The sequence below is a fragment of the Phyllostomus discolor genome, chromosome 10, assembly GCF_004126475.2.
Source record: "Phyllostomus discolor isolate MPI-MPIP mPhyDis1 chromosome 10, mPhyDis1.pri.v3, whole genome shotgun sequence".
NCBI classification, from domain to species: domain Eukaryota; kingdom Metazoa; phylum Chordata; class Mammalia; order Chiroptera; family Phyllostomidae; genus Phyllostomus; species Phyllostomus discolor.
Genome location: NC_040912.2, coordinates 47,438,610 through 47,460,657, shown reverse-complemented (window position 1 = coordinate 47,460,657; position 22,048 = coordinate 47,438,610). Strand labels below are relative to the sequence as shown.

The following is a 22,048-nucleotide window of genomic DNA, read 5'->3' as shown; positions in this document are numbered from 1 at the left end:
ATAGTAATAATTAGATGAAGTTATGATTTTTTGGACACGAAAAATTGGATGTTGTGATAATCATATGACATGTGATAAGTTGGTCACACATGGATATGACATGGGAAAATGAAGATGGTAACCAACATTCAAAACACAGGCTGTCTACTTTATTTAATTGGTCAACATTTTGTGTGAGGTTTATAAATTCTAAAAGGTGACAACTACACTGTAAAGATCAAAATCTTTTGTTGACGTTTAAGTTATTGTATCTGCCAGTAGAGGGAGACATGGCTATAGCTCTTAGCAGCTATACTTTCTCAACCAGTAAGATTACACCATTTTCCAGGTAAGCAAATGAAACCCAGACCAGCAAGTTGACTTGAGCCACAGTGAGTACCGCTCTGGTCTCCCACTCCTAGTTCAGTGTTCTTTCCTCTATACCTGGGTTCTCAAAGAGGCAGTACTGCCCTCTCAGAGTTTTGAAAATGTGTAAGGATGTTGTCAGTTGTCACAGTGATTAGGCTGCTTGTTAATGCATGGAGACCAGGGACATTCATGCCAAATGAAGTCTTGTTGTTCACCCCACACAACTTTCAAATGTCCTCTCAGATGTGGGTACAAAACCTGTGCACATATGTGAGCCCAGAAAAAAAACTTTATTATACAAATAAACATAAGTATTTTTGCATGTTTTTAATATACCCTGAATTTTCCAAGAATACAATTATCATGTATATGAAAGGAAGATTTGATTGTTACATTCTGAACTTCAGCAAGAATTTTTCACCATTTCAGAAAACCACATCACCAATGTCAACACCATGCTGGATATTCAACTCACCACACAACACACCTGTGTTACTCTTGCGTTTGTAGCTGTCCCATTTACTGTGATTCTACATTAAGGTGCAAGTATCTATTTCATTAAGCCTTCTTGTATAGCCACATCTGGATAGTCCTTCTGCTTATCATACTTGGAGCATTATTCTTGATCCTATATGAAATTATATTTGATTATATAATCAATGAATTTCATTTATGAGTAGAATAATAAAGCAGACACTATGCAATATTTGTAATAATAACTTTTGACAATTATCACCAAGTAGATTTACAGATTCAATATAATCTCTATCAAAATTCCAATTTCCTTTTTTGTAGAATGATAAGCTGTTCCTAAAATGTATATAGAAATTCAAAGGACCCCAAATAGCCAAAACAATCTTGAAAAATTAAAATCAAAGTTGGAAGACTCATACTTCCTGATTTCAAAACCTACTACAAAGCTACAGTAAAATACCACCACACAAACAAGTGTGGTATTGGCATAAGGATACACATTTATTTTTTTAAAATTTTTAAAAGATTTTATTTACTCGTTTTTAGAGAGAGGTGAAGAGAAGGAGAATGAGAGGGAGAGGATTATCAATGTGTGATTGCCTCTCGTGCACCCTGTACCAGGGACCTATACCAAGGACCTGGCCCACAACCCAGTCATGTGCCCTACTGGGATTCGAACTGACAATCCCTTGGTTTGCAGCCCATGCTCAATCCACTGTGCTACACCAACCAGGCAAGGACACACATTTAGATCAATGGAGTGAAATTGAGAGTCCAGAAATAAATCCATACATCTATGGTCAATTGATTTTGGGCAGTGTTCCAAGCTCACTTAATGGGGAAAGGAGGATCTCTTCAACATGTGGTGCTGAGACAACTGTGTATTGAAGGATTGTGTTCTTGACCTATCTCAGGCTGCTCTGAGCCTCTGAGCCTCAAAACCTCAACTTTCAGTGTTCATTTTTGTTGGGCCTGCATTGCCCAGTTTTAATAGGAATCTTTTAATTCAGTCTAGAAAGAACAGCCCCGCATTCCATATCTAATTAAATTCCTTATTCTCTATCATTCCTCAAGTTATATCTTATCATCTGGACTGGCTTTAGCAAGCATACCCTCCTTTCCCCTGCAGTGTCCTTTTTCTAATTTTCTTCTCATTTTTTAAAAATATTTTTTATTTTTCTCCCTGGCTGGCATAGCTCAGTGGATTGAGCGCGGGCTGCAAACCAAAGCATTGCAGGTTCGATTCTCAGTCAGGGCACATGCCTGGGTTGCAGGCCATGGCCCCCAGCAACTGCACATTGATGTTTCTCTCTCTCTCTTTCTCCCTCCTTCCCCTCTCTAAAAAGTAATAAATAAAATCTTTAAAAAATATATTTTTTTATTTTTCAGTTACAGTTGATGTACAATATTATATTAGTTTCAGGTGTACAGTACAGTTAGACTTTTATCTAACTTACAAAGTGATCACCCCAATAAGTCTAGTGCCCACCTGGCACCATACATAGTTATTATAATATTATTGACTATATTCACTATGCTACACTTTCCATCCCCATGATTACTCTGTAACTACTAATCTGCACTTCCTAATCCCTTCATCTTTTTCACCCAGCCTCCCAAACTCCCTAGTATCTGGCAACTATCACTCTGTTGTCTATATCTACATTCATTTATTTGATTTTTTAGATTCCACATGTAAGAAATCATGATATTTGTCTTTCTCTACCTGATGTATTTCACTCAGCATAATACCCTCTAGGTCCATCCATGCTGTTACAGATGGCAAGATTTCATTCTTTTTTATGGCTGAGTAAAATTCCATTTTGTGTGTGTGTATGTATATGTCATTCTTTATCTATTTATCTATTGATGAACACTTAGGTTACTTCTATATCTTGGCTATTGTGAGTAAAGCTGCAATGAACATATGGATGCATATGTCTTTATAATTAATATTTGGATTTCTTTGTTTTTTTATTTTTTTATTTATTTTTTATTTTTTAATACATTTTATTGATTATGATATTATAGTTGTCCCATTTTTTCTCTCCTCTATATTCCCCTCTGCCCTGCACCACTCCTCCCACCTTCATTCTCCCACCTTAGTTCATGTCCATAAGTCATATATGTAAGTTCTTTGGCTTCTCCATTTCCCATACTATTCTTGACCTTCCCCATCTATTTTTTTTTAATTTTTTAAAATTGTTTTTTAAAGTTTCTATTTATTTATTTTTTTAGAGAGGGAAGGGAGGGAGATAGAGAGAGAGAGAGAAACAACAATGTGCAGTTGCTGGGGGTTATGGCCTGCAACCCAGGCATGTACCCTGGCTGGGAATCGAACCTAGGACACTTTGGTTCCCAGCCCGTGCTCAATCCACTGAGCTACACCAGCCAGGGCTCCCCTGTCTATTTTAAAAAAGATTTTATTTATTTATTTTTAGACAGTGAAGAGAGGAGGGAGAAGGAGAGGGAGAGAAACATCAATGTGCTGCTGCCTCTCTCATGCCCCATACCAGGGAACCTGGCCTGCAACCCAGGCATGTGCCCTGACTGGGAATTGAACCAGTGACCCTTTGGTTTGCAGGCCAATGCTCAATCCACTTAGCCACACCAGCCAGAGCGCCTTGTCTATTTTGTACCTACCATTTATGCTTCTTATTCCCTGTACATTTTCCTCCATTCTCCCTCCTCCCCCTCCTAGCTGATAACTTTCATGTGATCTTCATTTCTGTGATTCTGTTCCTGTTCTAGTTGTTTGCTTAGTTTGTTTTAGTTTTTGTTCTCAGGTTCAGTTGTTCATAGTTGTGAGTTTGTTGTCATTATACTGTTCATATTTTGATCATCTTCTTTTTCTTAGATAGGTCCCTTTAACATTTCATATAATAAGGGCTGGGTGATGATGAAACCCTTTAACTTCGCCTTATCTGGGAAGTACTTTATCTGCCCTTCCATTCTAAACAATAACTTTGCTGGTTAGAGTAATCTTGAATGTAGGTCCTTGCCTTTCATGATTTGGAATACTTCTTTCCAGCCCCTTCTTGCCTGCAAGGTTTCTTGGGAGAAATCAGCTGATAGTCTTATGGGAACTCCTCTGTAGGTAACTGTCTTTTGCTGCTTTTAAGATTCTCTCCTTATCTTTAATCTTGGGTAGTGTAATTATGATGTGCCTTGGTGCGTGCTTCCTTGGGTCCAAGTTCTTTGGGATTCTCTGAGCTTCTTGGACTTCCTAAAAGTCTATTTCCTTTGCCAGATTGTAGAAGTTCTCCATTATTTTTTCAAATAAGTTTTCCATTTCTTGCTCTTCCTCTTCTCCCTCTGGCACCCCTATGATTCGGATGTTGAAATATTTAAAGTTGTTCTGGAGGTTTCTCAGCCTCTCCTCATTTTTTTGAATTTTTCTTTCTTCAGTTTGTTCTGGTTGAATGTTAATTTCTTCCTTGTGGTCCAAATCATTGATTTGAGCCCCAATATTCCCTTCACTGCTGGTTCCGTGTACATTTTCCTTTATTTCACTTTGCATAGCCTTCACTTCTTCCTCTGTTTTGCAACCTTACTCAACCATTTCTGTGAGCATCCTGATTATCAGTGTTTTGAACTATGCATCTGATAGGTTGGCCATCTCTTCATTGCTTAGTTCTATTTTTGGAGCTTTGATCTATTCTTTCATTTGAGCCATATTGTTTTGTTCAGCATGCCTGTTGTAGCAAGGGGAAGAGCCTTAGGTATTCACCAGGGTGGGGCAACCCATTTTGCTGTGTTGTGGTTCTGTCTGTGGGGGAGGGGTCCGAGAGGGAAGAATGCTGCTGGTTCAGCTCTCTGCTGGCTTTCAGTCACTTCACCCGCTACCCACAAGCAAATTGGGCCATCCTGGTGCTGATTCCTGAATTGGTGGGTTTGTGTATGTTCTAAGATCCTGTGAGTCTCTCCAATGAACTCTCATATGAGGCTCATATGTGGCTCAGAGTTTCTCCTGCTGCCTCCACAAGTTTTTTCAGTCAGATTTTGAGGTTTTATTTCCCCGCACTGGAAACCTGGGTTACGTGGTCTGTCTCACTCCCCAGTTGTTCCTCCCAGTTTATCTGCACTCAGTCACCACCTCATCCAGTCTGCCAACTGCCACCTTGCCCCATATCCTCTCTGCCATGGCTGCCCATCTCCATTCCTCCTTACAAATCTGAATGAATGCTTCTTTAACTCCTCAGTTGTTGGACTTCCATACAGTTTGATTTTCTAGCAGTTCTGATTATTTTTTGTTTTTAAACATGTTGTTGTCCTTCCTTTGGTTGTGTGAGGAGGCAAAGTATGTCTACCTATGCCTCCATCTTGGAGGAAGCCCTTTAGGTTTCTTTGGATAAATACCCAGAAGGGAAGTTACTGGGTCCTTATTTGTCTATTGTTATAGCCTTTGTTTTCATGACTATTTTGTCTGGTACAAGTATTGCTGCAACAGCTTTTTTTTTTGTACCATTTTCATGAAATAACTTTTCTGTCCCTTTACTTTCAATCTGTGTGTGCCTTTAGATATGAAGTGAGTCTCTAGTAAGCAACGTATGTAAGAGTCTTCTTGTTTTCTTATCCATTCAGCCACCCTTTGTCTTTTGACTGAAGCATTTAATTCATTTACATTTAAAGTTATTGTTGATAGATATGTATTTATGGCCATTTTATTATTCATATTTTTATCTTCCTCTTAAAAATCGCTTGAACATTTCTTCCTATACTCATTTGACGTGATTAACTCTTTTAGCTTTTTCTTGTATCAGAAGCTCTTAATATGTTCTTCAATTTTAAATGATAGCTGTGCTTGGTAGAGTAATCTTGGCTGTACATCCTTGCTTTTCATCACTTTGAACATTTTGTGTCAGTACCTTCTGGCCTGCAAAGTGTCTTTTGAGAGAATAGCTTAGAGTTGTATGGGAGCTTTCTTTTAGGTGACTAACTACTTTCCTATGGCTGCTTTTAAGATTTTTGCTTTGTCTTTAACCTTTTGCACTTTAATTGTGATGTGTCTTGATGTGGGCCTCTTTGGTTCATCTTGTTTGGGACTCTCTGTACTTCCCAGGCCTGTAAGTCTATTTTCTTCACTAGTTTAGGAAAGTTTCAGCTCATTATTTCTTCATATAGGTTTTCAATTCCTTGCTCTCTCTCTTCTCTTTCTAGTTCCCCTATGATGTGAATGCTAGTATGCATGATGTTCTCCCGGTTAAAGTATCAGCATTTTGGGGGGGAATCTTTTTTGTTGTTGTTGTTCTGATTGGGTGTTTCCTGCAACCTATCTTCTAAATTGCTGATTTGATCTTCTGCTTCAGATACTGTTGATTTCCTCTAATGTTTTCTTCACTTCAGTTATTGTATTATTCATTTCTGACTATTTTTTTAATGTTCCTATCCCCATTTTAATGTTTCCTTTCTCTGTATTGAACTTCTCACTGAAATCATTGAGCAACTTATAACCAGTGTTTTGAACTGTGGATCTGGTAGATTGCTTGTCTCCATTTTGTTTAGTTGTTTTTCTGGAGTTTTTTTTTTTCTTCTTTCATTTGGGACATGTTTCTTTGTCTCATTTTGGCTGCCTCCCTGTGTTTGTTTCTATGTATTTGGCAAAGCTGCTACATCTCCAGGCTTGGTAGAGTAGCCTTATGTAGTAGGTGTCCCTGGTCACCTGAACTGAGTGCTCCAAGTTTGTCCTTTGTGTGGGTTGTGTGCACTTTATGTTGTAGTTGAGCCTTGATTACTCTTTGCACATAAACAGGAGGTATTGAACCCCAGATTGATTGGTTGTAAGTACTGGCCCTCACTATAGAAGGGGGAGAAGCTGTTGTGCAGGGGCTGACCCTATGAAGTAGAATTTACTTTAGTGGGACTCTGGTACCTGCTGAGTTTGCCCTTTGGGTGAGTAGTATGTGGAGGTGGTTGAATGGTACTCTGGTGTGGTATGAAGCTGGCTACCAGATATTCCTTTGGGGGCCTCTTGCAAAGGGCTGACGTGTAGGCCAAGGTCAACTACTGCTTGTGCCCTTACCCTGGGCCACTTGGTATAAGCTACAAAGTGATCTGTAGATGGTTGCCACTTGTCCTGGACTTGGATATGCCTGGAGTAGGCTAAGCTGTAAACTGAGGCCAGCTTCCACTAGTACTAGGTTTGAGCCTTCTTAGCAAGAGGTACAGGTGTGAAGATGCCAGATGATGCTTATTTGAGGTTTGTGAACTTTTGAGAGATTTTACAGAAATCCATAGCATGAGCTAAGACAGTCCATTTGTATGCAAAAGCCTCTGGAAGCAGCTTGGGTGAGGCCAATAATCAGGTTGGGTGGGGTCTCAGGGAATGACCAGGGTGGGACAAAAGGTGTTAGTTATGTTGATGGAGAATTAGATTTGGTGGCTCCCTGTACAAGCAGGCTGGATAAGCTTGGGATCAACAAGGGAACAATGGTCTCTGACAGCACTTTTGTCTGGAAGAAAGTTGCCCCTCCAGTCCTTGCCCTAAAGCCAGAAAATTCAGTTCCTCCCCAGTGTATGTCGCTGGTGTTTTTCAAGCTGGCACCCCAGTGCTAGAGCTCACAGCCAGTGAATCCATTAGCCATAAGTCTCTGCTTGGACCCTTTAAAAGGAATGTGTGGGACTCCAGAAGTCCTCCATCTTGCTCAACCCCAATCTCCACTGGTTTTTATAGCCAGAAGTTATGGGAACTTCTCTTCCCTGCGCTGAGACCTCTCACTCCTCAGGGAGAACCTCTGCAGCTGAGATCTCTCTACTGATTTTTAAGCACGGCACATGGGTGTAGGACCAGACCAGTCTGAGTTTCACCCCTCCTATCAGCCTTGACGTGGCTTCTTCTGTATATCCTTAGTTATAGAACATCTGTTCAGATAGGCTTTCAGTGGTTGTTTTGCTTTAGTTGTAATTTTGATGTGGTCATGGGAGGAGGCAAGCACAACATTTACCTACTTCGCCATCTTGACCAGAAGCTTTCTTTTAGTAATTGTCTATCTCCTGACCCCCTCCTTCCTACTCCTTGGAGTTATAAATCCCCAACTTTTCCATATTGTATTTAGAGTTGAGTCCAATCTCTTTCTCCTATTGCAAAACTTTATTGCAGTAGTCTTTTGGATAAAGTCTTTCTTTTGTCATTACCAAGTGTCAGGATAATTTTTTCTTTGACAGTATTCTCATGCAAAAGCACAAAGTTGGACCTCTGCCTCATACCTATACAAAAATTCACACAAAATGGATTAAATTTATAAATGTAAGAGTTGAAATTGTAAAACTCTTAGAAGAAAGTATAGGTGTAGAACTTTATTACCTTGGATTAGGAAACAGTTTCTTAGATATGACACTAAAAGCATAAGAATAAATGAAAAAGTAGACAAATTGGACTTCATCAAAAATGTAAAACACTTTTGCATCATAGGACACTACCAAGAAAGTGAAAAGACAACTCACAGAATGTAAGAAAAATATTTGCAAATCATATATCTGATAAAGGTTTAGTACCCAGAACACAAAAATAACCCTTACAACTCAACAATAGGAAAGAACCTAATTTAAAAATGGGCAAAGGATTTGAATAGACATTTTTGCAAAGAAGAAGTACAGATTGCGAATTTGCACAGGAAAAGATGCTCAACATCATTAGCAGTCAGAAAAAAAGCAAAGGCACAATTGATGCCACTTCACATCCACTAGGATAGCCATCATTAAAAATATAATAATAATAATAATAATAATAATAATAATAATGTGGCCCTGACCAGTGTGGCTCAGTGGTTTGGGTGTTCTCCTATAAAGCAAAAAGTTGATGGTTCTATTCCTGGTCAGGGCACATCCTACCCTGGCTTCCATCACTGGGATGTATGAGAGGTGACCGATTGATGTTTCCCTACCACATTGCTGTTGTTCTCCCTCTCTTTATCCCCCCTTTCCCTCTCTCTAAAAATAAATAAATAAAATCTTTAAAATAATAATAATAATAAAGTACTAGCACAGATGTAAAGAAATTGGAACCCTCATACTTTGCCGGAGGTGGGGAAGTGTAAAATGGTACAACTGCTGTGGAAAACAGTTTGGCAGTTCCTCAAAGAGTTAAACACAGAGTTAACAAAGAACTCAGCAATTCCACTCCTAGCTATACACCTAAGAGAAATGAAAACATATGTTCACACAAACACTTAGTCATAAATGTTAACAGAAGCATTATTTAAAACAACCAAAAAGTGGAAACAATCTAAATGTCTATCAACTGATGAATGACTAAACAAAATGTTATATATCATACATGGAATATTATCAAGCCATAAAAAGGAATGAAGTACTATACATGTTACAATATGGATAAACTTTGAAAACATAATGCTAAGTGAAAGAAGCCAGACACAAAAGGCCTCATATTGTATGATTCCAGTTAAATGAAATGTCCAGAATAGGTAAATTCATAGAGGCAGAAAATACATTGGTTGTTGCCAGAAATGAGTAAAGTGAAAATTGGAAGTTATAGGGTTTCTTTTTGGGGTGATAGAAATGTTCTGTAATTAGATGGTGGTGATGGTTGCACAAGATTTTGAATATAATAAAAGCCAATGAATTGTTCGCTTCAAAATGGTAAAAATGGTAAATTTTATTTTGCATGAATTTTATCTTAAAAAATAATAAACCCATTACATATTATACTTTCACAGAAACAACTATATTTTCCAAGACCAAAATAATTAGAAGAATGGCATAGTTTTACATTTTTCCAAGTTTCTTTGATGTCTGAGCTAATAGAAAATAGCTGCATTCTCATATCTGCTTTTTTCCCAGTCTATCTTCTATTTTTTTTTTAAATTACTGGTATTAGAGAACTAGAGTATGGTAGAGACTTCTGGCTAAGATGGAGATATAGGTAGACACATTGTGCCTCCTTGCACAACCTAAAGGACAATGACAAATTTAAAAACAAAAAGAACTGACAGAAAATCGAACTGTAGGGAAGTCTGACAACCAAGGAGTTAAAGAAGAAATATCCATCCAGTAGGAGGGGCAGAGACACGCAGCTGGATGGAGAGAACTCATGGCAAGGTAGTGGCTTGTAGACTGGGTGGCCCCACACTCATGTTCAGATAAACCTGGAGAAACACCTAGGGAGTGAGACAGACCACACAACCCAGGGTTCCAGTGTGGGGAAATAAAGCCTCAAAGCCTCTGACTGAGGGGCTCTAAAGCCTCTAAAACCTGTGGGGGTTGAGATGGCAGCAGGAGAAACTCCCAGCCTCACAGGAGAGTTCATTGGAGAGACCCACAGGGTCCTAGACTGTATATAAACCCACCCACCTGGGAATTAGCACCAGAACAGCCCAATTTGATTGTGGGTAGCCAGGGAAGTGACTGAAAACCCACAGAGAGCACAGCAAGTGGCACTGTTCCTTTTTGGACCCCTCCACCACACACAGCATCACAATGCAGCCACCTGGGTTTCCCTGCCCTGGTGAACAACTAAGGCTCCGCCCCTTACTATGTAACAGGCCCACTGAGACAAAAAAAAAATGACCCCAAATGAAAAAACAGTTCAAAGCTCCAGAAAAAATACAACTAAGTGACAAAGAGATAGCCAATCTATCAGATACACAGTTCAAAACACTGGTTATCAGGGTGCTCCAGGAACTTACTGGGTACTTCAACAGCATAAAAAAGACCCAGGCAGCAATGAAGGTTGCATTATGTGAAATAAAGAAAATTTACAGGGACCAACAGTGTTGTGTTCTATTCAACCAGAACAGAATGAAGAAACTAGAATTCAAAAAAATGAGGAGAAGCTTAGGAACTTCCAGGACAACTTTAAATGTTCCAACATTCAAATCATAGGGGTGTCAGGAGAACAGGAAGAGCAAGAAATGGAAAACTTATTTGAAAAAATAATGGAGAACTTCTACAATCTGGCAAAGGAAATAGACTTTCAGAAAGTCCAGGAAGCTCAGAGAGTCCCAAAGAAGTTGGACCCAAGAAAGCATGCACCAAGGCACATCATAATTACACTACCCAAGATTAAAGATAAGGAGAGAATCTTAAAAGCAGCAAAAGACAGTTACCTACAGAGGAGTTCCCGTAAGACTATCAGCTGATTTCTCCCAAGAAACCTTGCAGGCAAGAAGGGGCTGGAAAGAAGTATTCCAAATCATGAAAGGCAAGGACCTACATTCAAGATTACTCTAACCAGCAAAGTTATTGTTTAGAATGGAAGGGCAGATAAAGTACTTCCCAGATAAGGCGAAGTTAAAGGGTTTCATCATCACCCAGCCCTTATTATATGAAATGTTAAAGGGACCTATCTAAGAAAAAGAAGATGATCAAAATATGAACAGTATAATGACAACAAACTCACAGCTATGAACAACTGAACCTGAGAACAAAAACTAAAACAAACTAAACAAACAACTAGAACAGGAACAGAATCTCAGAAATGGAGATCACATGGAGGGTCATCAGTGGGGGAGGGGAGGGGGAGGGGAAGAAGGAACACAGAATAATGAATAAACAAAAATGATAGGTAGAAAATAGACAGTGGGAGGTTAAGAATAGTATAGGAAATATAGAAGGTAAAGAACCTATATGTATGACCCATGGACATGAACTAAAGGTGGGGAATATGGGTGGGAGGGGGGTGTGCGGGTTGGAGGAGAATAAAGGGGGGTAAATGGGACTGTAATACTATAATCAATATAATATATTTTTAAAAAGAGAACTAAACTGATACATATTAATATTCCACCTTTACATTTACATGACAAAGAAAAACATGAGCCAAAAAAGAAATCCCAACAGGGAAAAACTTATAAAAATACATATGGATCTCAGCATTAACAGCTGAACAGATAAAGGAATTAAAACGGTTTAATTTAAAAATCACAATTGAGCTGTAGCTGGTGTGGCCCAGTGGATTAGGTGTGGTCCTGCAAACTGAAAGGTTACTTGTTAGATTTCTGGTCAGGGCACATGCCTGGGTTACTGGCCAGGCCCCTGTTTGGGGGCAAGCAAGAAGCAACTTATTGATGTTTCTCTCACATAATATTTCTCTCTCACATTGATGTTTCTCTCCCCCTCTCTCTAAAAATAAAATCTTTTTAAAAGTAATCATGAGTGGATGATAAAGTGCATAGAAACTTAAAATTTAAAAACTATTTAAAACCTGGAATTGCTGACTGTTCAGAAACTACACAACTGGATCATGGGTGGTGGTGAATAGCAGAAAGTGATTATGGATGAATCTGCATTGTTCTAGCTCCTCCCCACGCAACATGTATCCCAAAGATTGCCTGACATTCATTAGGTATTGAGCCAGGCTAATTCTGGTAGCAGATCCAGTGATGGTAGCCAGCCTATCAGCACATCCCTTTAACTGGGTTGCAATTTTGACCTGCGACCCAGGCATCAGACGGATCTTATTGTGGTGCCTTGACATGGATTATGCAGCCAATCAAATCATTTCATGAGAAATAGTCTGAGTGGATGCATCCAAACTCCAATAGCTTTTCACCTGTAGAGAACTGGTTTCAATGCTATTGAATCTGGTGTTGCCATGCATCATGAGAAAATGAAACTGTTGCATTACCATCTGGTGCAGCTTGGTCAAATCTGGCTGTGGAATAGCATACTGTCATTGAATGGTATAGGCCTTTAGAGGTGGTCCTTCCAGATCAGGGTTGAGGCACAGGGACAGGGTAGTACAGAGAAAGCTCACGCTGTTGCTGCCTGTCCTGTCTGCACCTGTCCTGGCCACCTGCAAAGATGACCAGGGAACTGGATGGCTATGGGATGGTCATGCAATAGTGATGGCCCACTCAGTTGATATATGGAGCATATCCACTGCCACCTGGACCTGGGCCCCTGTAATTGCTATGTCCTTGACATAGCAACCACCTTTGTCAATGAGAGAGACACACTGACTAGCAGGACCACCAGCCTCAGGGTGACTGGGGATCTACTGGCAACTGTGCTATTGGTCATAGAACTGCTGATGTCCTCTTCCAGGTTGTCAATGATCATAGCAAAGGCTCAGAAGATGGCATTGGAGGGTCTAGTCAAAGTTATAATTCTTTCAGGACAATTTCCTTAAGAGATGTTGCACCATTCTACTTGGGCATCTTCTTAAATGACTCTCCTTTCTTTTTGATGATACTGTCAGCTCCTTTTCCATGCATAAGAAGCCAGATGGTGAGAGTGATATTTAATACACCTTCAATCACACTGGTGTCTATGATGAGCAGTGTTCTGGGGAGCTGGACTTAGAGTGGTTAAGTCTTTGGTTATTGGTTGGGGGGCAGGGAATGAATGAAAGCCAAAAGCTGCAGGCGGGAGGGGTAGAAAGGAGGGGGTGGGGTAAAGGTGGGGCAAACAATAGGATCAGGAAGGAAGGGGAGGGAGCCCCCTGTGTTGGTGAAGGAGGAAGGGGAAGGTGGAAGAGGAGGTGGAGGAAGATGCAGGGAAAGAGCTCCAGTTCTCACCTTGGGGTAGATGGCTGGAGAGGGCACAGGCTGCAGCACAGGCTGGAGAAGCCACTGTTGCCTCCGCTGGCCTGGGCTCATATCTGCTTTTGCATTCAATCTGTTGCTGTATGCTGTTTTTTTTTTTTTAATTTATATTTTATTTTTATTTTTAAAGTATATTTTATTGATTATGGTGTTACAGTCATCCGAATTTTTTTCCCTTTACCCCCTTTGCACAGTACCTCCCTTCTCTCCAGCAATGCCCTCTCTTCCGCCTTCCCTGCCTTAATTCGTGTCCATGCATCACATGTGTGTTTTGGCTTCTGCCTTTCCTATACGATTCTTAATGTTGCCCTATTTTTTTTTTTTTACCAATTATGCTTCTTGATCCATACAATATTTCCCCCTTTCTCCCCCTCCCCCCTCCCAGCTGATAATCTTCCAAATGATCCCCATACCTATAATTCTGTACTTGTTCTGTTTTTTTGCTTAGTTTGGTTTTTTGTTTGTTTGTTTTCATTTTTCACATTCAGTTATTGATAGTTGTGAATTTGTTGTCATTCTAATGTTCATAGTTTTGCTCTTCTTCCTTTTCTTAAGTAAGTCCCTTTACATTTCATGTAGTAATGGCTTGGTGACGATGAACTCCTTTAGTTTTACCTTGTTGGGAAGCACTTTATCTGTCCTTCCATTCTAAATGATAGCTGGGTAGAATAATATAGGTTGTAAATCCCTGCTTTTCATGACTTCGAATACTTCTTTCCAGCCCCTTCTTGCCTGCAAGATTTCTTTTGAGAAATCAACTGACAGTCCTATGGGAACTCTATTACAGGTAACTCTCTGCTTTTCTCTTACCACTTTTAAGATTTCCTGTTTATCTTTAACCTTTGGCATTTTAATTATGATGTGTCTTGGTGTAGTCCTCTTTGGGTCCAATTTGATTGATACTCTCTGTTTTTCCTGGACTTGCATATCTATTTCCTTCATCAAATTAGGGAAGTTTTATTTGTTTTTCAAATAAATATATTTATCAAATAAATAAATATATATAAATAAATACAAATATATAATATACAAATATAATATACAAATATATAAATAAATATATTTATCAAATAAATATTGATAAATAAATATTTGATATATTTATCAAATAAATATATTTATTTATATTAAATAAATATATTTCCAATTTCTTGCTTTTTCTCTTCTCCTCTGGCACTCGTATGATGTGAATGTTGGGCGTCTTGAAGTTGTCCCAGAAGCTGTTTATACTACCCTCATTTTTTTTATTCTTTTTTTCTTCTGTTCTGATTCATTGTTTTTTGCTTCATTATGTTCCAATCATTGATTTGATTCTTGGCTTCATCCACTCTACTGTTGTTCCCCTTTAAATTGTTCTTTATTTCAATTAGTGTATGCTTCATTTCTTACTAGATCTTTTCTATGCTGCTGAGGTCCTCACTAAGTTCCATGAGCATCCTTACAACCAGTGTTTTGAACTCTGCATCCAATAGATTGCTTATCTTTATTTCCTTTTCTGGAGTGTTGATCTGTTCTTTCATTTGGGCCATGTTTCTTTGTCTCCTTATTTTGGCAGCCTCCCTGTGTTTGTTTCTATGAGTTAGGCAGAGTTGCTTTGATTCTGTGTCTTGGTAGTGTGCCCTAATTTAGTAAGTGTTCTCTGTAGGGTCCAGTGGCACAGCCTCCTCTATTACCCAAACTGCGCTTTCAAGGTGCACCCTTCGTGTGGGCTGAGTACACCTTCCTACTTGCACTGGTTGCCAAACAACAGTCTTGGTTGCTTTTGGTAGATCAATGGGAATGATTTACCCAGGCCAGTCAACTGCAACAATTGGCTGTGACCACTGACGACCAACCTCTGTCCTCCTTGGAGGATCACTTGTACAGGAGCAGGGTGGTTGTCCTCCAATGTGTTCTGTAACTGTCAACTGGGTACACTGGCCCTGGGGTTTCCCAGGTGGTGCAGACCAAGGTCAGCCCCAACCTGTGTTTTGCCTGTGAGTTATAAAGCAATCTAAGATGGCTGCTAATTGTGCTGGGTTTGGAGTTTCCCAGGTGAAGCCAAGCTGTGAAACTAATCAGGCTGCTCCTAGTGCCTGGCCTGGATTTCACTGGACACAGCTATTGTTTGTTTGAGAGGATTTAGGAAGTTGTGAAGCATGAGCCAAGACCAGCCATTCATATGAAAGAGAAACATGGGTCAGCCCATATGATGGGTGAGGTAGAGTCTCTGTGGATCTCCAGGGCAGGTCAAATAGTGTTAGCCAGGTTGATGGAGTCTCAATAATGACATCAGACTGCCGGCTCTGTGGTTCTGTGGGGGTGGGGGGGGGAGGGTGGCTCAGAACAGGTACAATGGCATCTGCTCACCTTGAGGCCAGACACTTCAGCCTCTCCCAGAATGCCACTGGTGCTTTTCAAGATATTGGAGCTGATAAGGAGTGAATCTGAGTAGGTGAGTCCATGTGTGGATTTTTTAAGAGGAATTGCTCAGGGATACACAAGTTTCTTCCACCAACTCAGTCCCTGCTGGTTTTTACAGACAGAAGTTGTGGGAACTTATGTGCCTGGCACTGGAACCCTGAGTTGGGGGGTATCTGGTGTGGGGCTGGGACTCCTCACTCCTAAGATTTCCCTCCTGAATTTTTATACACCACACATGGGTGAGACCAGCCCATTCTGCATCTGTACCTCTCCTACTGGTCTCAATGGATGTGGTTTCTTTAGTTCCATAGTTGTCAAACTTTTATTGAACTTGATTTCTGAAGGGTCTGGGAGATAGTTGTTCTTCTGTAGTTGTAATTTTGATGTGGCTGTGCGAAGAGGCAAGCCATGTTTGCCTAAGCTGTCATCTTGACTGGTAGCCCCATTGTATGCTGTTTCACTGAAGATTAGAAAGACTATGTGGCCTTAAATAAATGTGGTTGGAGAATAGAACTTCACCTACTAGAATATACAAAATTGGATTTTTAAAAAAATACTGCCCTTCTAATATAATATTATTATCTAATATAAATTCTAATATAGTAATAAAATATATTATTTTTATCTACTTGCATGTATTTAAAATTGTTTTCATTTATTGATTTTTTGGGGGAGAGAAAAACAAACATCAATTTGTCATTCCACTTATTTATGCATTCATTGGTTGATTCTTGTACATGCCCTTACTGGAAATGGAACCCCCAACCTTATCAGAACGATGCTCTAATCTACTAAGCTACCTAGCCAGGGCCTATATGCATGTATTTTTAAAAGTCAAGGTTGCTCATGCACTCACACCAACTAAGAATCTTTCTTTGACCTCTGTTTTTGTTGTTGTTTTGTTGCTTTCTTCAGGAGGCAATTCCTCTGGTTCGCTATCTTCACCCCCAGCCCCGATCCCTCCACAGTCCATCCCTTTGGCACATATTGGCTTATTCTCTGTATCCATGGGTCTGTTTCTGTTTTGTTTACTTATTAGTTCTGTTTTTTAATATTTTGAATATAAGTGAAATTTGACTATGTAAAATGTAAAAGACTGAACATAGAAAATGTTGGTGAAAATGTGGAGCTTCATAGCGCTCATACTCTTGCTGGAGAGACTGTAAATTGGTACAACTACTTTGGAAAATAAGTTGGTAGTCTCTTTTTACTTACTGATTTTTAAAAAAATTTTCATTTATTTATTTTTAGAGAGGGGAAGCAAGGGAGACAGAGAGAGAAACATCAATGTTTGGTTGCCTCTCATGTGGCCCTCACTGGGGACCTGGCCTGCAATGCAGGCATGTGCCCTGACTGGGAATCGAACCTGCGATGCTTTAGTTCACAGCCCGTGCTCAATCCACTGAGCTATGCCAGCCAGGGCTACTTACTGATTTTTTTGAGGCAGAGAGGAAAATAGAGAGAGAGAAAGATGGATTTGGTCAATTCTTATATGTGTCCTGATGAGGGATTAAACCCATAACCTTGGTGTATAGGACTATGCTCTAATCAATTGAGCGATATAGCCAGGCTGTCTTAAAATCTGAACCCATACCTACCATATGACCCAGTGATTGTACTATGTATTTACCAAAGAGAAATACAAGTGCATATATATATAAAGTCTTTTACACAGCTATACAAAGCAGCTTTATTTGTAATAGCCCCAAAGTGGAAACAACCCAAGTATCCTTCTATAGGTGAATCAATATAAAAAGTGTGATACATCCATACAATGTAATTTTACTGTGCAATAAAGAGGAATCTCAAAAACAAGTGCTAGCAAGGCTGTGGAAAAAAGGGAATCGTAGTGCACTGTTGGTGGGAATGCAGACTGCTGCAGCCACTGTGGAAAACAGTATGGAATTTCCTCAGAAAACTAAAAATGGAACTTCCTTTTGAGCTGGCAGTTCCATTGCCAGGATTATATTGTAAGAACCCTGAAACACCAATTCAAAAGAACCTATGCACCCCAATGTTCATAGCAGCATTATTTACAATAGCCAAGTGCTGGAAATAGCCTAAGTGCCCATCAGTAAATGAGTGGATCAAACAACTGTGGTGCATTTACACAATGGAATACTATGCAGCTGAAAGAAAGAAGGAACTCCTATCCTTCATGACAGCATGGCTGGAACTGGAGAGTATTATGCTAAGTGAAATAAGCCAGGTGGTGAAAGACAAATGCCATATGATCTCACCTATAAGTGGAAATTAATGAACAAAACAAACAAACTAGTAAAATAGAACCAGAAATATGGAAATAAAGAACAAACTGACAGTGACCAGATGGGAGTGGGAAGGTAGATAATGGAGGAAAAAAGGGAAAGGGTCAAGTCCAGGAACATGTATAAAGGACCCTTCAACAAGGACAAGGGGAGGGGAGGATTGAATGTAGGACAGTTGCGGGGGGTTGGACAGGGGAGAGTAATGGGGGGAAATGGGGACAACTGTAATTGAACAACAGTAAAAAAAATTTTTTAAGGGAATTATGCTGAGGGAATGAAGCCAGATCAGAAAAGAATACATATGCTATGATTTTATTTTTAAGACATTTTAGAAAATGAAAACTAATCTATAGAAAGTAAATTGGTGGTTGCTTAGGGATGAGAATGTGCAGAAAGATTGGGAAGGAAGGATTATTAAAGGGCAGGAGGAAACTTTTGGGGGTGATGGATATGTTTATCATCTTTGTTGTGGTACTATGTCAAACCTTATCAAATTATTCACTTTAATAAGTAGAGTTTATGTATATCAATTTTACCTTTATATAACTGTTACAAAATAAATAAGTACATAAGTCACATTAAAAATCAACCAAATATACACAAAGATTTTGTTTAGATCCTATTTCCAATCATTTGGAAAAAAAAAAGAAGCTTAAGACAATGGGAAACAATTGAATACAAACTGGGTATTGGATAATGTTAAGGAATTATTACTATTTTTCTTTGTAATTATGGGATTGTTATATTTAAAAGAGTCAAACCTCTTACAGATACATACTGAAGTATTTATGGATGAAATTAAATGGTATTTGCTGAATTAGGGGAAGTGATGGGTATGTTTAAAACAAGATTGGCCAAATATTACTAATAGTGAATTTAAATGATGGTTATATGGGAGTTTGTTATACTATTCTTTCTTATGTGTAAATTTTTGTTGTTTGGTTTTTTAAAAAGAAGATTTATATTGTAATGCTCCAAAAGAATGCAGTGGACTAAATGGCTTCTAATCTTCCTGTCTGAGAAAACATAACTTTTCTATTAAGTGATGATCTATCATAAACTACCTGCTTCTCACTAGAAGCAAAAATCAAAGCCTGAAAGACACTTGGGTTTTTTTGACCAATTACTCATAAGCCTCTCTTTTTTAAAAATACATTTTTTATTGTTCTTCGAGTAAACTTTTCTGCCTTTTCCCCCACCCCTCCCCATGACCCCAGTCCTCCCCCTCCTTCCCCTGTTTCCACCCCACCTTGTTATTGTCCATGTGTCCTTTATAGTTGTTCCTGCAAACCCTTCACCCTTTGCCCCTATAATCCCCTCCCCTCTCATCACTGTCAGTCTCTCTTTTGATATACTGTTGGAAGCTTTGCTTAAAAAATAAAAATATAAAAGAACCAGTGGCTTAGGATAAAAGTGTTATTTTAAAAATTTCTTTCCTTTTAACTCACCCCAAAATCTCACAGAAATGACCTGTCACTGGAGACGATGTTTCTTATCATTACTTTGAAATTCAAACAAAGCAAATTATGTATTTATTGTGACTGAAGGATAGAAAGGTGATGTGATCTTTTCTGACGAGATACACATTTTCAAAAAGAAAAAAGAAAAAACTGAGCCAAGTGGGAACTGTCTTCTGGGGGCAATCACAGGATAAGTAGTTATGTCAAAGTATTACTTTCAAAAAGTTAAATAGAGAACTCATACAAAGAGAGAATGAACACACAGCCAAGTTTTTTTTTTCCAACTCATTAGTGAAGGGACAAATAGAATAGTAAGGCCAACTCAAAGAGCACTTGAAGAACTGGATATTAATGGGCCCTTCAACAAAGAATTTTAAGTAAGAGTGTTTACCTTTCACCTGAATGAATCTCCAGAAAATTATAGCGTGAAAAAGTCAATCCTAAAAGCTTACACAGTATATGATTCTCTTATATACTTAAAGATGCACAGAAATGGAGAACAAATTAATGGCTGGCAGGGCTTAAGAAGTAGGTGAGGTCTTGAGGAAAGTGGGTGTGACTGTAAAATGGCTAACGAAGGATCCTAGTGGTGATGGAAATTCTCTGTATTTTGACTCTACCAAATAATATCCTGGGTGTGATATTGTACTATAGTCTTGCAAGACATTGTTGTGGTAGGTAGTTAGACATGAGCAGAGCAAAGACAATGGGGCAGGTACAGAAAGTCCCAGGGGCCTAGCAAGGGGCAAAACTGTGAAAACAAGGACCCCACCTTAATGGTAACCTCTTCTCTCTTAACACATCACTGGTCATGCTGTTAAGACCCTCCCTTGACCTTTCTTTCCCTGGCATGTTGCTAGTCACATGGGTTAGACCCCCTTAAAGGGCAACTAACAAGAGGTCTGGAGAATAGCCCTTAAGTATTAAGCCTTCAGGAGAGTGAGGTTCTGACCCACATCAAATACATCTAGGCCTCAGCTGTGTTTCAGCTCCAGGCCCAGAAAAGCAGCAAAACCAGACAAGCAGTGCCATGGCTGACATCAGAGCCAGCTATGTTGACTAATGACCTTCTGCCCTGGCACCTACCATTCAGTGGGAACTACAACCCTAAAAGGACACACTTGGAAAGCTGATGAATATTCTATAGAGCCCCTCCCCTGGGACCTCTCCTAAAATCCCCATCCTTAAACGTCTTTAGGATGGAGGACCCAGTGTGCTGTCCCTCTCCAGAGCATACAGGAGCCTTTTCCAACCCCTTGCTCTTCCCTTCAAATGCATTACCTTTACCCTCACCCTTTTCTCACCTAAGCTCTAAGGGCCTCTTCTTTTACTTCTGAGCTGTTGCCTGAGCCTATTTGTTTTACAACTCACTTCTTCTACCTCTGTGACTTTCTAAATAAACTTTCTTGTATAGTTTGAATTTGACTCTGAATTCTTTCTTAGCTAGAACTCAAGTGCCAAGGTTGCTGAATAAAGGTTTGGTCTGACTCCACTAGTCTAACACTTGGTACCATTATCACTACCACTGGGTAAAGAGTACAGTATCTCTCTGTTTTATTTCTTAAAACTAAATGTAAATCTATAATAATCTCAAAATTAAACATTTAATTTAAAAGAAAAAGATTGTTCTGTTAGATACAAATATGGTTAATAATATATGACAATAAAACCATAACTTTAGTGTTATATTTCTGCCAGAAAAGTCATTTTTATCTCTACTGGAGAAAAAACTCTACAAATTAATGTGAGTTTATAAAATGTAGGTTTTTCTCAATATTGAGACAATCAAAGGTACTTCTCCTAGAATGAGGTCTGCAGACTGGGTGTTAGCCAGCCAAATTTAGCTATTGGCCATTAGGTTGTAGCTCATGAGTTAAAAATAGCTTTTATATTTTTTAATAATTGTAATTAAACAAGAATCTGATATTTGCTATTTGGTTCTTTACAGAAAAAAAAGCTGATCCCTGGATCCTAAATTATTAAATAATACTTTGATGGGCCTATTAAACAGTGCTTTAGAGGGACATGCTGCTGTCTCTTTGCCTTATTTCTGTGTTTTGGACAATTAAAACTGAAATCATGGCCAGTGTGGCTCACTTCATTGGAGCATCATCTCCTAACCAAAAAGTTGTGGGTTTGATTCTGGGCACATTCCTAGGTTGCAGGTTTGATTCCCACTAGAGTCCAGAAGTGTACAATCCCCATTCCAGACACATTTGGGAGGCAACCAACTGATGCTTCTCTCTCACCTCAATGTTTCTCTCTCTCCATTCCTCTCTCTCATCCTCTCTTTATAAAAGCAATGAAAAACAAAATGTTTTGGGGTGAGGGTAAAAAAATATATGTATTTAAAAAATTAGAAATGAATATATAAGACTTCCAGTCAAGATGGCAGCACAGACAGACATTACTCACCTCTTCACATAATCACATCAAAATTACAACTAAAATATACAAAAACCATCACTCAGAACTATCAGAAATTGAGTTAAATGGAAGTCTAACAACTATGGAATTAAAGAAACCATATCCATCCAGAGTAGTAGGAGGAGAGCAGACATGGAATGGGCTGGTCTCTCACCCACATATGATG

The 22,048-nt window shown here is 39.1% G+C and overlaps 1 pseudogene; it reads right to left on the bottom strand.

Moving 5' to 3' along the window:
- Positions 1-12,331: 12,331 nt before the first annotated feature.
- LOC114508004 lies at positions 12,332-13,379 on the bottom strand (annotated as a pseudogene).
- Positions 13,380-22,048: the final 8,669 nt, after the last annotated feature.